General features: G+C 41.5%; 1 protein-coding gene across 8 annotated transcripts in view; it reads right to left on the reverse strand.

The window, feature by feature from the left end:
- The window catches only part of LOC309362013 (putative G-protein coupled receptor 34), a 302,268-nt gene that overhangs the window by 198,868 nt on the left and 86,762 nt on the right, over positions 1–16,638 (reverse strand). The window lies entirely within an intron of this gene.

Raw genomic sequence — 16,638 nt, forward strand, 5'->3', positions numbered from 1 at the left:
AAGAATGGAGCTCTCTAAACAAGAAGCGGAAGATGCTGGCTGGCCAGCATGAAGACGCCCGTGAGCTGAAGGAGAACCTGGACAGGCGAGAGCACGTGGTCTTGGACATCCTATGCAATTACCTCTCGGGGGAGCAGCTCTGAGGTTACCAGCATTTCTTGAAGATGAAATCTGGAACAGCGCGAGCTGGACAACAAGATCAAGCTAGGGCAGGAACAGCTCAAGTGCCTTCTGGAGAGCCTCCCCACGGACTTCGTGCTTAGCAGCAGAAAGGGAGCAGAACCTCCATCAGCCACTGGGACCAGCCGACCTCCCGCACCAGCATCTTCGCTCTGACCCTTCCAGATACGGCTGCATCAAACCTTTTCTTCTCATAATTATTTAATCAGAAACCTCTTTTAACTTTTTTTTTAAAAAAAAGAATTGAGGGAGGATTAAATTATTATTATTTAATTAATGTTGGGGTATGGGGGGGGGAATAAACAGTACGGAAAGATTTCTTTTTCTTCTTCGTCTTCTCCCGGAGATCACAGTTTAAATCTGTTTGGAATACATTGGATTCTGGTGGCCAAGCAAGATGCAGAAGAGACTGGCAGCAGGTGCTACGAGGGAGGTCAGTAGCTAATTATAAATAAACTCAAGCTGTGCCTGCTGAAGGAGTCTTGCCCCCCTCCCCCCTCTGAGCACCTGACAGTCGTTAAAATAATGAAGAATATACAATAATCAAGCCTTTATTAAAATATTAATGAGACACCTGCTGTCTTGAACAATATCCATATTTATATTTTTTTAAAGCTACAAGATAGAATAATTCTGTAAAGATTTTGTACATACGCTAACCAGTTATCGATTCTACTTCAACATGTATTTAGGGGGGGAATGGTTAAATATATTTTTTGTACTTCACATGGGAAAAGAAAAGAGGAACAGCCTCACCCCCCCAAAAAAAAAACCCCATAGTCACACACTATATCTAAATAAAGGACTAGCCAGAAAAGCTACAAGCCAGGATCCAAGGATGCTTGCATGCAGAAAGATGTACTTGGTGAATGTCAACCTAGACATTGGATGTGGGTGCCGTTTGGCATCTCGTATTCCTTTGGGCAAGGATCCCCAGTCAGAGTGCTATGGCTCTGTCCTTTTTCTCCCTCTCCCCCGCATGGTGGCATCCAGTGCAGGTCCGTGGCAGGGTCCCCCCCCCCCCCGTGTACCGTTGAGGCAGTCACTGGATTGCAGCTTTTTATCTCTCTCAATGCCCAGTGAATGTTGCCAGTAAGTGACCTTTCCACGAAAGCGTTGCACAGCAAAATCCCATCTTCCAGATCTGCAGTGTGAAGCAGCCGCCGTTGGAACAAGCACTTGTGTGAACCAAACAACTCAGGAGTCAACGTGAAACTGAAGCAAAGAGATACTTCCTCCTTGAGACTCTCTCTTGGGCTCTGTGATATTATTATTTTTTAAAAAAAGAAAAACAGTAACAAGAGAAAGCATGGAACTGCATGCAGCCTGCAAACTTATTTGAATGACTTCTTGAGGTGGTTCATTGAATGTCCTTATTTATAGATTGCTGGAAACGGAAACAGAGAAAATAAATTCTTCATGCTCCTGCTATTTTCAGAATCTAATGATTTGCAGAATCTAATGAAAATTAATAAATTAAGAACTTTGAAATCCATATATATTTGGCAGACTACCTCCAATACTTCCAACTGAATGAAAGACAAGAAAAATGGGGTTTCCTGGAGAAATATCAAAATGACTGGGAAAGGCGGTGGAGGGAAATGCATGTTATTGGGGGGGGTGAAGAAGGAGGTAGGAGGTAGGAAGAAGGAGAGAAGGAAGCGCTGTCCTATTCTCAGATTGGGGACAGCCTCCCACCTCCTTCTTCCCAACCTCCTGACCCCTCAGCAAACGTCCACACTACAACCCCAGTGTGAAGAGGAAACCTACAGTCAGAGGCTGCTATCGGAAGAAGTATCTCCCAATTCTAGGAAGGCCACTTCAACTTCATCTAGCGCTCGGTTGCTTTCTTCACTGTCTTCCCATTGTTCCTGGGCAAGCTCTATGGGCGCGCTGACATCCCTGAGGTCCATAGACTATGCTGCCAACCACAGGGCAGACGATTTCCGCAAGCTGAAGAAGGAGAGGGAATTCCACTACTCTGTCATCCAGTTGAAGCTGAATCACATGGTTTCCATGCTGTCTAGGAGGGGAAACAAGGCAGAAAACTACATAGGCTGCCGCTCAGTGAGGTGCAACTTAAAGCCTAGGCAGTGGATCAGCACGAGCCTCATAAACCTCAGAGACTTTGCATTGTATTCATCAAATGACTGCTTCTGAGAAATGGGATCGTGAGTGTTGGCACACATAATTGCCATACAGGAGGTGCTGCTGGCTTGGTGGTGGTGGTTTTTTAAACTTGGCCATGCCGTAGAAGAATGGTTTGGAATGCCAACCAATATGCACATTATACCTTGCGGTACAAAGGTAGCCATTGCATGGAAACACCTTCACGTTGCTCTTTGTAGCTTACATTTTGTGTGCGCCACTTGTAAGTGCTCCAGGCTTCACACTTCGTCAATTCTGTACTGCCCTTACAAATGTTGATTTCTAGTGCTTTTTTAGTCTAAGAAATCATGGGGTGACTTGGTTTTACCAAGGGACTATAATATTAGCTGTTTAGTTTGTTTAAAAAACCCGCTAGTGCCTCTCTTTTTTTTGTCCCAATATAGGAGCATAGAAAAATATTTTCATTGTATGACCCTGTAGCTGATGGCCTGATAACAGATGGCTAACAAAAGACAATGACAAAGACAATGTGCAGTGACTTGTAACTTTTCCAACAGCCATGGCCATATCTTGGGGCTCCTTTTAAAATTGTTTTTAGTGAAATCACTGACGTTTGTGGTGTGGATGTGGCTGTTCACCTATGTAGGTGCCTTCTTCAATGACAAGGCTGAAACTGGCTCTCATTTCTCTCTTCACTATTCCCTTTATGAAAATCACCGGATTGAAATTGACCATTCTTGTGAACTAAATTCCACCCAACATTGGGGGGATCTTTTTGTTTTTTTTAAATAGTGGGTTGATGGCACAGTGAATGCCATCAACCTAGTATGATCCAGCAGTAGTTCCTATACAGAAGTCCGCTGTCACTTAGATCAGTGACTAGGCACCATGCAAAAAGAAAGGGTTTGCAACTGTGATTGTAGTATTCACCTTTTAAAATATAAACATTGCAAGTTTTTGCACAGTTTCTGTATGCACATCAGGTATATGTATAAATAAATGATCATCAACATCTTTATATCCCACCCATTTGGCTGGCTTTCCCAAGGGACTCTGGGGGGGCTTACAGCATATCTAAAAACATCCAGCATTAAAAATCTCCTGATACACGGCTCAGGAGATCGAGAGGGAGAAGGAAGAGAAGGCAGGAAGGGTAACCATGTCAGACCACTAACTCCTCGAAATACAAATGTCTTCCGGATAGATTGCCCATAAACTCCACCCCTTGGTCCAACATGGTTACCTCTTCCATGCTTAGCTAATCTGTTCCTCCTTCCTTCTCTGAGTAAAAAATCCTATACCTTTTCCCCATACAAATGTTTAACTTTAACATATAAAATATACACTAATATAAGCAACATCAAAATACCAAAAAACCAGTATTATCACAGGGTGCCAAGCCAAATTTAAAATGTTGGTCATGGTAGGATTCTATGCTGAAAAGATGTCCCACCAATGGTGTGTGGTTCAATCCTGAGTATCCTGAGTGACTCTTCTTAGCTTGTACTTTGCATTCTGACACATTCCAAGTTTTTCCATAATCTTCATGTACTTTCTCATTCCTTTTCTCCAAGCTGACTGAATCCCTCGCAAACACCCCATCAGATAGCTGCAGCCACACAACTCAAACACTGCCAGAACTGAACTTTTCAGTTACTTCAACCACTCCACATTTGCTGAGGGTGAATTTGCATTCTTCTCAGCCTGGAATGCCTTCTTCAGGAGGTACAATGAAACCATTTGCAGCCACTGGAATCAGCCAGCAAGAGATTCTCTCTGCAAGAGGAGAGAAGTGAAAGGAGCAAAGAGCTAGCTCCTCCGTCTTGTCCTGCTTCTGCCGCTGGTTTTGGGTTTGCTGGAGAAATATCAAAACTAAAGGGAAATCTAATCCAGCCTAAAAGAAAATATCTATCTAAAATGTATAATCTCCTCCACAATTCACATCCTGTCGTCAAAGAACTTTTGTCTCACTTAAAGCGCTCAACCTTTTCTGAGTATGCACACCTCAGAACACATAGGGACAGAGGAAGCTAAAAGGACAGGCCGCACAACAAGCCAGTGACTTCTGTCTTGCAGATAAATTTTTCGGATGACCCAAACCTTTTCTCAAAAGGGGGGCAGAGGAAGAACCGCTGGAATATTGAGATGAAGAGGAGGAGAAAGAAGAGGAGTACGACAAGATTGGTAACCGCAGAATGCTTTCTATTATTGAAGTTACAAGAGATGCATTCTGACAGAATGAAAAGCTTAGTACAAAAAAAAGTTTGTAGTGTGGGTGTTCACCTATGTTGGTGCCTTGTTGAAACTTGCTGCAGAAAAGAGGGGAAAGGATATCCTGCTAGATATATAGATATACAGATTAATCATATATATATATAAAATATTATATATAATATTTGAAGGGACTGGGTGGTGGTTGTGGGGCTCCTATTGATGCGAGAGTAGCACAGATTTCATCTAGTTGTAGAAAATGAGTGAAAAGAACATGCAGATCGTGGAAAAAGTAGAGTGATTGAATTAGCTGAAAGGTTCATTAAGGGCGGGTGTGAGCTGTATTCCTGTACCACCTGATGGCGTGTTTGAAAGAGAATCCGTTTTGGTGTAGGAAACGACTGAAGCGTACATATTACTGATGTATGTACAGAAACTGGGAACTCCTGCAATTATATTTCTCTAGCATGGAGGAAGGGGGGGCGTGATGGTGGGGGACTGTGGAAATCAGCCCTCTGCAAATGGCCACATGGACCGGCAGAGTGTGGAGGACAGGGGGAATCTGGCGACATGGCAGCTGCCACCTGATGAATCCCAGAACTCAGCCCATTTTCCTCCAAAGGAATGTCCAAGGAATGGTTTGTCTTGTCTCTCCTTGGCAAAGTGTAATCCCTCATTCTGCTGCACCTCGGTTTGGGGGTGGTTCGTTCCCACCCTCTCCTGGTCACTGACAGGTGGAAGAAGGCAATGCAAGCAACCACACTCTCAACACTGGCTCCTAACACCACGCTTGCCTACTTGCCAGTAACGGAGGTCAGAGCCAAAGTTCTCTATCGGTAGCCCTTTGCATTTCTCCATGGTATCCTTCGGAAATGAATTTTTCTGAGTGTAAATTATGAGAGATTCCCAGCAGTGTCCGCCGCCTTTTCAACTCCTGAAACCTGGTCACCGTAGTCCCGATGCCCTTCAGGAACTCAATAGTGGGCAGTTAGCACTTCTTCTCCATTTCTGTGTGTCCTAGGGTTGATGAAGCAGACAGAATGAAAAGCAAAGCATGGAAGAGGTAACCGTGTTGGACCAAGAGAATCAACCAGGCTGGCAAGCAAGGGGCAGTATTGATCTCTCTCTCTCGAGGTTTCTTGCTTGCTTCTCCCGCCTTAAGGAAGGAAATCTTGCCCTTCTGCAAATCCCTGCTGGTTTCCCCTCCTACATGGCCATGAACGGAATCAGTCCCGTCAGATCAGTCAGGAGCTGCTAGGAAGCAAGCTGTGTGCTGCCTCTCTGATCCGAGCCTCACCATCACCCAGGGAACGAACAACAGAACGAAGGCCCTCGGCCAGTGACTCCTGTTGCAAAGGCCTTCCATAAAATGAGATGAGTCTTGCCAAAACAAAACACCAGAGCCCGGCTCAGGAGGAGCCCAAGAACCTCCTTTACAACATGAATGACTGCTACTCCAAGCTGCGCAAGGAGGTGCCCAGGATCCCGCAAGGCCCCAAAGTCAGCCAAGTGGAAATCTTGCAGCACGTCATCGACTATATCTTTGACCTGCAGATCGTGCTAGAAGAACAGGCAAAGAAGGGGCAAGATCCGCCCACAGCTGAGACTTCCCTACTCTCTTTAAAAGCCAGGTTTCTGTTGGACAAAGGACTGGATAACTCAGGAGAACCTAGACTTGTTAGATTTGGAGGGGTTCAACAATAGATATGGATGGCACTCTTATCTTTGGTGTGGTAAGGGGAAAGTGCATAACGGGTTTACAAATCATGTGATAAGAGGTGCCTTATTTGAAGTCTGGGAAAGAAACAAGAATTTGTTGGAAAGGAAAACACCGTGGTGGCTGTCACCAATTGATATATTAACAGTTAAAAAAATGAACATACTAGGGAGAGGGGATGCATATGAGGAAATTTTGATGAAGGCCGAAAAAGGTTGGAAATTAAAGCCCTATGAGTGTATTGCTGAAAAATTGACAGGATGGTTGCAATACCATCAAGTCAATGATGTCTTTAAAGAGGATAAAAAAATAGGATTTGAGGATTAAAAAATCGAAATTTCAAATAGATATTTTAGAGAGTAAATCCAAGCTATTATAAAAAATGTACAATCTCTTACTAGAATGGAACACAAAACATAAATTCATAAAAGAGGCTATGATAAAATGGGCTATTGATTTAGGACATAACATAGAATATGATGTATGGGCCAAACTCTGGAATGAGAGCATAAAATTCACTGCTTGTTCTGCCTTAAAAGAAAATGTTAAGAAGATGGTTTATTATTGGTATCTCACTCCCACCAAATTGGCAAAAATGTATTGAACAAGTAGTAAAACCTGCTGGAAGTGCAAGGAAAAAGACGGCGATTTCTATCATATGTGGCGGTCTTGCAATAAAATAAAAGAATTTTGGGATGAGGTTTACAACGAGTTAAAAAAGATGTTTAAGTACAGTTTTCCCAAAAAACCGGAAGAATTTTTGCGAGGTTTGGTGGGAGAAGGGATTAAAAAGATAAATCAAAGATTATATTTATATGCAACAACTGCAGCCAGAGCTTTGATAGCTCAAAAGTGGAAGCAACAGGAGATGACGACGATAAGAGAATGGCAGATAAAGTTGGTTGAGTATGCTGAGATGGCTAAATTGACACACAGAATTCGCAATCAGGAGGAGACAAAGCACCAAAAAGAATGGAGTGAATTTATGGTTTATGTAAGTGAAAATTGTACAAATCTGAAAACATTGGAAGGATTGCAATAAATCTCATGTCATGGTATAATTTATAATTAAAGAATCTGTAAACTATAGAATAGAATAGGAAAACTGGTGGAAGGGAAGGACGGAAGCTAATGGATTTATGAAACACAAAGTAGGATACATGTAACAAGATGTGATGTTTTGGTGGTGGTTGGTGGGGGTTGGTTGGTGATTGTAAATTTTAATAAAAATCATTAATATAAAATAAAATAAAAGCTGCAGAGCGGGCATCCGAACTACACGGCTCAGGAGATCGAGAGGGAGAAGAAAGAGAAGGCAGGAAGGGTAACCATGTCAGACCACTAACTCCTCGAAATACAAATGTCTTCCGGATAGATTGCCCATAAACTCCACCCCTTGGTCCAACACGGTTACCTCTTCCATGCTTAGCTAATCTCTTCCTCCTTCCCTCTCTGAGGAAAAAAACCTATACCTTTTCCCCATACAAATGTTTAACTTTAACGTAGAAAATACACACTAATATAAGCAACATCAATACACCAAAATCCAGTATAATCACAGGGTGCCAAGCCAAATTTAAAATGTTGGTCATGGTAGAGCTCTATCCTGAAAAGATGTCCCACCAATGGTGTGTGGTTCAATCCTGAATATTCTGAGTGACTCTTCTTAGCTTGGCTTGTTTTACTACGGCAATATTAGTACTTTGCATTATGACACATTCCAAGTTTTTTCGCAATCTTCATGTACTTTCTCATTCCTTTTCTCCAAGCAGACTGAATCCCTCAAAATTATTATTATTATTTTTAAAGCTCTGAACACTCAGATTCTTCATGCTAATTTACTGGTCAGGAGATTTCTTACTCAAATCACACACTTCCAACATTGCAACAGCTTGTGACAAATGTGGACTGATCTGTCGTTTGGTCAGAAATAAGGGCAACAAAAAAACAACAACTTTGCATATATGCAGCTTGTATGTATATTTTGGAATATAGTTTTTTAGCAACTTTTTTGGGGGTGAAGTGGGGGGTATATGGGAACCTATAATATCATTTATAATATAATCTGTTAATTGCATTGGATTTACATACAGCAAAGGGAAGCCTAGTGCAATTAGATATATTTTAATTTAGGTAATCTATGTAATAGGCTTGTGTTAGAAAATGAGTATGGATTTTGAATTTGATGTTTGGGACACATTTAGGTTACATTTGATGAGTGGGACACATTTAGGTTACATTGACGAATTTGACCGCAAAGAGCCAAGGAAATGTGAATGGCTAGCAAGGCAAAATGGAGAAGAAATTGGAATGTTAATTACCCCCCCCCCCAATTTGGGACAAACTGGTGGGGGCGATAGCGATGGGGCAGCTACAAGAATTCTTGGGGGAAAGGAGTTTGCAAAACAATTAAGGAAATAGTTCAAAGTAAAATATTTAGGACCAGCAAAGAACTATCTTGGTCAAGAGATCCAGTGATGGAAGATTTTTGTTAAGTGAAAGAAAGACAATAATTGAAAGCAACAAAATGCACAACTGTTTATAAAGTTGGGAATTGTGTTGTATGATGTGTGAATACTTTTGTATATGTTTATAATGCTGTATTGTTTCTGTTCGAATGAGAAGGGGTGTTAGGAAAATGTTCTTTAAGAAACAGATAAAAGTTCCTGGAAGCTTTAAAAAGTGTTCCAGAATTCTCTTTAGTGTGTAGGAGTGGCACTCTAGGATTGATTGGTGTCCCCTGGAGGTGCAAATAAAGAAAGTAAGTCGCAGGCAGCAATGTCCATACAAAGAAAGCACACTCACACCCAACACACACGAACTACACACAAACTCTCAGCACACACGCTTACAAGATTGGAAGTAAGACAATGTGTGCTTCTGATACTGTGAGTTTTACTGTGTCAGGATTGTTAAATACTGGATTGAGATTATTCTGTGCTGGAGATATAAAGAATGAATTTAAATTTGCAGTGTCACATTTAACTTGCCTTAAAAGGTGGAGAGAGAAATCTAGTATTTGCACTTAGCAAAAAAAGAAAAGATAAGAAAGGGGGGGCGGGGGAAAGAGCAAACCCTATTGGGGGAAAATTGTGCATGTCCTGCAACTTTGTATAACAATAGCTTATAAACGAATAAGTGGTTTATTAATAAAGAAAAAAGAATATTTTTTCTTTACCTTCTGGTAGGAAACCATTCTAATATTCTGTAAGAAAAAAGTCTCTGCATTATATTGCAGCCAGGTATCCCCAAACCCCTCAAAACAAGTGTCCTTTCTGATTTTCTGCACCCAGATTCAATCCCTCGCCAACACCTTACCAGAAGATGCAGCCACACAACTCAGACCTTAAATCATGGATAAAATATAAATATCTCCTGGAACCTACAACCCCTTGGTGCATTTCACCCATCGAAGCCTTTGGCATTAAAAAGAAAAACATGAAGGGAAATTGGGCAACATATAAAATGTTATGGAGGGGGGGAATTAATAAATTAAGAATTTTGAAACCCATATATATTTGACAGACTGGCTCCAATACACACAACTGAATGAAAGACAAGGAAAATAGGGTTTGCTAGAGAAATATCAAAACTAAAAGGAACTCTAATCCAGCCTAAAGGAAAATATCTATCTAAAATGTATAATCTCCTCCACAATAAACACCCTGCCATCAAAGAACTTTTGTCTCACTTAAAGCGCTCAACCTTTTCTAAGGATGCACACCTCAGAGCACATAGGGACAGAGAAAGCTAAAAGGACAGGCCACACAACAAGGCAGTGACTTCTGTCTTGCAGGTAAATGTTTCAGATGACCCAGACCTTTTTTCAAAAGGGGGTGGGAGAGGAAGAACCACTAGAATATTGAGATGAAGAGGAGGAGGAAGAAGAGGAGTACGACAAGATTGGTAACCACAGAATGCTTTCCAGTATTGAAGTTATAAGAGATGCATTCTGACAAAACAAAAAGCTTAGTACCAAAAAAAAAAGTTTATAGTGTAGTTGCTCACCTGTGTTGGTGGAGATGATAGCGGTGGGGAAGCTACAATAATTATTGGAAAACACATATAATTAAATGCATTCCCATCTGTGTTGAATCCTGGCCATGGGGGCTCAATCCCCCCAATATTGAGGGGGCCAACAGCAGGAGCACAGATAACTTCCCCTCCTCCCTTATCTTTACTTATTTTGGGAGAAAAAAGGAAGAAAAAAACACCGTGCTTATTTAATGAGCTGTGAAATGAAGTGCTGCTGCTGCTGCTGCTGCTACTGCTGCTGCTAACCTCCCAATTCCTAGATTCATCTCCTGTTCATTGTCCTTAATATACATGTTTCTGCACTGTGCATTTAGAAGATCCCAGAAAGGAATTCAAAATGGCTGCTGGGGAAAGACCACCAAACATGCCTACAGAAACACTACAGACAGGTAGCATGGTGAAACCTGTCAGCCCTGCCATCACTTTCACTACAGCCATTCCACTCTGCATTCTAAACAAAGGTAGTTGTACTTTCCCTCTCCTTTCCTTCTGAAAAGCTCAAAGCAGCTAACAAAAAAATCAAACCATGATTTAGCAATTGAGAATATTTGTTAGGAAACAGCAGCAGAGATAACCTCCCCTCCTCCTCTTTTCTTTATTTATTTGCTTCCATTTTAAGGGGGGGGGAGAAGCATGCATGTGTGAAAAACAATGTTGTCCAATGAAATTTGATATTGTGTCACACCAGGCCCACAGATTTTTCAAGAAAAATTCAATGGTGCATACCAGGATATCAGCCCATGTGTAGTTCAGATTCTGCTGTTTGATTGCACCCAAATGGCAGAACATTCAGAGTGCTCCTTGCAGGCGAGTCTTAAACTTTAATACCATGGGGCTCCAACCATTTGTGCCATATGACCAAGTAAGGCATCTTTCCAACTGCAGCAGCCCCATTTCCTTTGTAAAAGATGGAAAAAACACAGTTCCATGGCAGAACATGTAATGTAGTGTGAAATAAACATTGGGGGGGGGGGACAGAAGCCCAAACAGAATAATCAGGAAAACCAAAGCAATAATCACCACATCTAAATATAGCCTATGGCGCAAAACAGAAGATGCAGCTACACAACTCAGGTCTTATATAAACCATGGATGAAATATAAATATCTCCTGGAACCTACAACCGCTTGGTGCATTTCACCCATTGAAGCCTTTGGTGTTAAGAAAAACATGAAGGGAAATTGGGCAACATATAAAATGTTATTAGAGGGGGAAATTAATAAATTAAGAGGAAAAGGCTTTGAAATCTATATATATTTCACAGGCTGGCTCCAATACTTCCAACTGAATGAAAGACAAGGAAAAAAGGGTTTGCTGGAGAAATATCAAAACTAAAGGGAACTCTAATCCAGCCTAAAGGAAAATATCTATCTAAAATGTATAATCTCCTCCACAATTCACACCCTGCTGCACACCTCAGAACACAGTGACAGACCACATAAGAAGCCAGTGACTTCTGTCTTACAGGTAAATTTTTCGGATGACCCAGAGCTTTTCTCAAAAGGGGGGGAATGTGAAGAACCGCTGGAATATTGAGATGAAGAGGAGTACGACAAGATTAGTAACCACAGAATGCTCTCCATTATTGAAGTTACAAGAGATGTATTCTGACAAATGAAAAGCTTAGTACAAATGAGAAGACATTCCGTTGGCTCCATAATGAGGACCAAATGGCTGTGGAGAAGTTGTCAAATGGAATCAGAAAGTTTGCTGCTGATGCAGTTAAATTGGAGCAGATGATAAAGGAATGAATGTTCATTGCTGCAAATGGAAAGTAGACATGCCAAACATATTGGAAGCTGTATGGCTGTACAAGCTGCATATGAATATATTTTCTGCATTCCAGGCTTTTTATATGATTTTGCAAACTTAACATATTCTCAGTGTGTTTGGCACTTTTGTATATCAAAATTGATACTGCTGTGGCGGGGGTGGATTGCAGATGACTAAAGGACCAATTGACTGGAAGGGTTTCCCTTCAAAATGATTGTGGTAGCGGTAATAATAAAAGTATTGTGGTACCAAGAAAAATTTAAAAAGTAAAAAAAGTTTTTAAAAAGTTTATACTGTGGGTGTTCACCTATCTTGGTGCCTTGTTCAATGGTCTGACACTTCTGCAACTGGCTCTGATTCTGCTCTTCACTATTCCCCTTCCTAATGAAAAGCAACAGGTGGAAATTGACCATTCTTGTGAACAAGAATCTCAGAAATGCACTGGCAAAAGCCCCAAGTTAAACCCAGGAGTGAAGCGCAAACCTCAACCCCTCAAGTCAAGATCTACAGTCAGTTGGTACTGCAATTGGACTATTGTTCTTTTTAAAATATAATTTGTAGGTTTTCCCACAGTTTCTGTACGTACATCAGCTATATGTACACTTCTCCCTCTTTCTACACCAGGATTGTCTTACAAACACGCCATCAGGTGGTACATCCACACAACTCAAACCCTGCTATTAAAGAACTCCTGTCAAGACACTTCTGAAGTGGCCTGCAAGTATTTCACTGAACTCCCAGTGCCCACTTTTGGAACACTGGCCACCTCCGGGAAGTGTGCAATTCCAGAAAGGCCATCAACCCAGTGTGATCCTGCAGCAGCTCCTATGCAGCCATCTGCTGTCACTTGGATCAGAGACAACATATAAGAAAAAAGTGTTTGCAACTGAGCACTTTGGCTGGAACATGCCGGGTGTGCGTGGCTGTCTGACTTCCCAGGCTCCTTATGCTCCCCATTTACTTCTCCTTGCCCTACAACTCTCATCATAACAGGTTTCCAAACAAATAAACAACTTTTAACCAAGAGGAAGGAGCCAGAATGATTGGCAACTCAAACTAGAGCAAACTAGAGCAAAATCCTCAGTTTTTTTAAACCACATCTTAAGCCAGCCTATGGGACCAGACAATTAATTTGGCTCAGGGTGCAGGTAGCCAAGTGGGACATACGACAGACGTAGATGAACACATCTAGGTCACATTGAGAAACTTGACCACAGAGTGCCAAGGATATGGGACTGGCTAGCAAGGCAAAATGGAGGAGAAATTGGAATGTTAATACCCGCCCCTCCCCCCATTTGGGACAAACTGGTAGAGGTGATAGCGATGGCGCAGCTACAAGAATTCTTGGGGGAAAGGAGTTTGCAAAACAACTAAGGAAACAGTTCAAAGTAAAATATTTAGGACCAGCAAACAACTATCTTGGTCTAGAGAACCAGTGATGGAAGTTATTAGTTATAAATTGGTGGAGGAGGGGTTAGGATAGGCTGGGCCTGCCCCTCCATAGTTGCTGCGGAAAGGGAATTCCGTTAAAGGAATCCTGGGGCTTGCCATCTTTTCGTCCAATCCCTGGATTGGGACTAGGGCCGGCAAGGGCAAGCCTTTGGGGAGCATGCGGATGAGAACTGTGGGTCTGTGACTCAGCTCCATTTCTCCCCGACTTGCTTTCCCCCACACTGTCTTTCGGTGGTGCCCGGAAGTCAGTTCTGTCCCCAGGCGGGGGGACAGATAGTCTTAACCAATGCCTAAACAACCACTCACGATTTTGTATGTAAATAAAGTTGTGGCCAAAATTATGTCAAAAACCTTAAACAAAAATTAAGTGTGCGTTGTGAGTTATTTGGGGGGTGGCTTGGGGACCTCGACACGCAATTCTCTTTAGTGCGTAGGAGTGGTACTCTAGAGGTGCAAATAAAGAGAGGAAGTCGCAGGCTGCAATGTCCATACAAGGAAAGCACACTCACTCCAAACACACACACACACAAAAACACAAACTCTCAGCACACATGCTGACAACAAGGTTGGAAGTAAGACAATGTGTGCTGCTGATACTGTGAGTTTTGCTGTGTCAGGATTCTTAATTACTGGACTGAGATTATACTGTGCTGGAGATATAAAGAAGGACTTTCAATTTGCAGTGTCGCATTTAACTTGCCTTAAAAGGTGGAGAGAGAAATCTAGTATTTGCACTTAGCAAAAAATGAAAAGGTAAGAAATGGGGGGCGGTGAAAAGAGGAGACCCTATCGAGGGAAAATTGTGCATGTCCTGCAACTTTGTATAACAATAGCTTAAAAACTTGTAAGTGGCTTATCAATAAAGAAAGGAAAAAAAGAATATATTTTCTTTACCTTCTTTAACATTATGTGTGTAAAAAGTTTCTGTATGATATTGTAATTTGATTTTTTTGTAATTAAGACAACAATCTCATGCACTCTCCCAAAAAAGAACTAGAAAGAATTTAAACAGCTTTTTCCTGCCGCTCTCATTCACCGTGTTGAGTGTTGTGAGTGTGGTGGCTTGCATTGCCTTGGTCCGCCTCTCAGGGACCATCCTGTAAAGGGTGGGACAAGCCATTGCTTGGACCTCCGCCAGGATCCAGGAGGAGTCACCCCACCACCAGTGCTCTTCCAGTAGGGGAGAGTAGTGGATCCGAGTGGCAGGGGCTCCTGAGACCTCTAGTCGTCTTTCAAATGGACAATGTTGAAACAGAATTTTATCAAATATGAATGCTGGTCTGTATGATCCCTATCGATAGTTCTTATTATTTCTTCATTCATTCTGGGTTTACTCACCAGAATGGTCTTGGGAGACCCGCGGGCCGGTTCGACAGTACGAGGAAGAGGAGGGCTACGGCCAGCATCCCAGACCCTCTTACAGGTATGAAGGGCAGGAACCTCAGCGTCCAGATGGACGAGCCCCGAGTTATCGCCCTGCCCCAAGGTACAGCTATGACCAAGAGCCATGACATGTGGTTCCAACGCGCGTTACTCCTGGGTTTACCCTGAGGGATTTTGACTTACCTCTTTTCCCTGCGTATAAACCCCCCATTGATTTCCTGAGCTATCTGACTTTATTCGAACTAATCTGCTGGGAACTGGAGCTCCCTTCAAGACTGTATATGTCTATTCTGAAGACGGTGATTAGTGGGGAGTTGGCGGATCTCGTGGGCCATCTTCCTTTGTCCCACGCGCTAGACTATGAACGGTATAAACGCCTTGTTTTGGAAGCTGTATGGCTGTACAAGCTGCATATGAATGGATCTTCTGTATTCCAGGCTTTTTATATGATTTTGCAAACTTAACATATTCTGTTTGGCACTTTTGTATATCAAAATTGATACTGCTGTGGGGGGGGGGGATTGCAGATGACTAAAGGACCAATTGACTGGAAGGCTCCTGAGACCTCTAGTCATTTTTCGAATGGACAATGTTGAAACAGAGCTTTATCAAATATGAATGCTGGTCTGTATGATCCCTATCGATAGTTGTTATTATTTCTTCACTCAGTGGGGCTTGAAAATAAAGTTATTTTTCACATCCAAAAACACAAAGAAAAAGAAAAACATTTGTTTTTTCATTCTGTCTGCAAAAGAAGGGAAGAAAGATGCAGTGCTTTATCAGGCACAATCATTACTGAGGTTCATTCAGGGATTAATTAACACAAAAAAGAGGGGATCCTAACAGCAAAAAAGGCTGCATCATACTACTGTTTGACTCATGTTTTGCAACCCTTTCGCCTGTCCCTCTCTGAAAAGCTTAGTATAAAAAAAGAAAAGGGATGAATTTGGTGGGTCCCTTGCAGAAAACCAGTACTGGGAAGCAATGTTTCTGTTATACCGTAATTGATTATGTTTCTAGGTATGTTTGGGCTACTATAATGCCCAGCCCTGCTGTATATGACCTAATGAAAGCTTTCGGCCTAATATCGAATGACATCCCCAAAGACAAAAAAAATCTATTCCTTTACACAACAGCAGCTGCCAGAATATCCCATCACTATTAGAATGGCAAAACAAACTCAGCAAGTTTGTAGAAACGGCAAAATTGACAGCAATTATTAGAGGCCACTCAAATCAGAGAATAATTAGCGAGTGGGATGGAGTGAAGGAATACATGAAAAAATATGGTTCCGGAATTGAAATATTAATAGAGAATGTGTAAAACATGCAGGGGTAAGTAAGAAAATAATAATAAAATCAATTGAATAATTATTAAATTATTAACAACACAAGATGGAAGAAGTAAAATACTGAGATCACACATGGGTGAAGGCGGTTGGGGGTATATGGGAACCAATAATATCATTTATAATATAATTTGTTAATTGTGTTGTATTTACATACAACAAATGGAAGCCTAGAGTATTTAGATATATTTTAATTTAGGTAATTTATATAATAGGCTTAAATTATAAAATGAATATGGATTTTGAATTTGATGTTTGTAATATAATTTTTTGGGGTTTTGAAATAAAAAGAAAAAAAAGAAAAAGAAACCATTTGAAACCACTGGAATCAGCAAGCAAGTGATCCACAAGAGCCAGATTCTGGACTTGAAGAATTCCAAGCACATTTATCTTCATTTTTCATTCTGCCCTAAATTATGCCAATAACCTT

This window comes from Podarcis melisellensis (genome assembly GCF_964234715.1).
Source record: "Podarcis melisellensis genome assembly, chromosome: Z".
NCBI classification, from domain to species: domain Eukaryota; kingdom Metazoa; phylum Chordata; class Lepidosauria; order Squamata; family Lacertidae; genus Podarcis; species Podarcis melisellensis.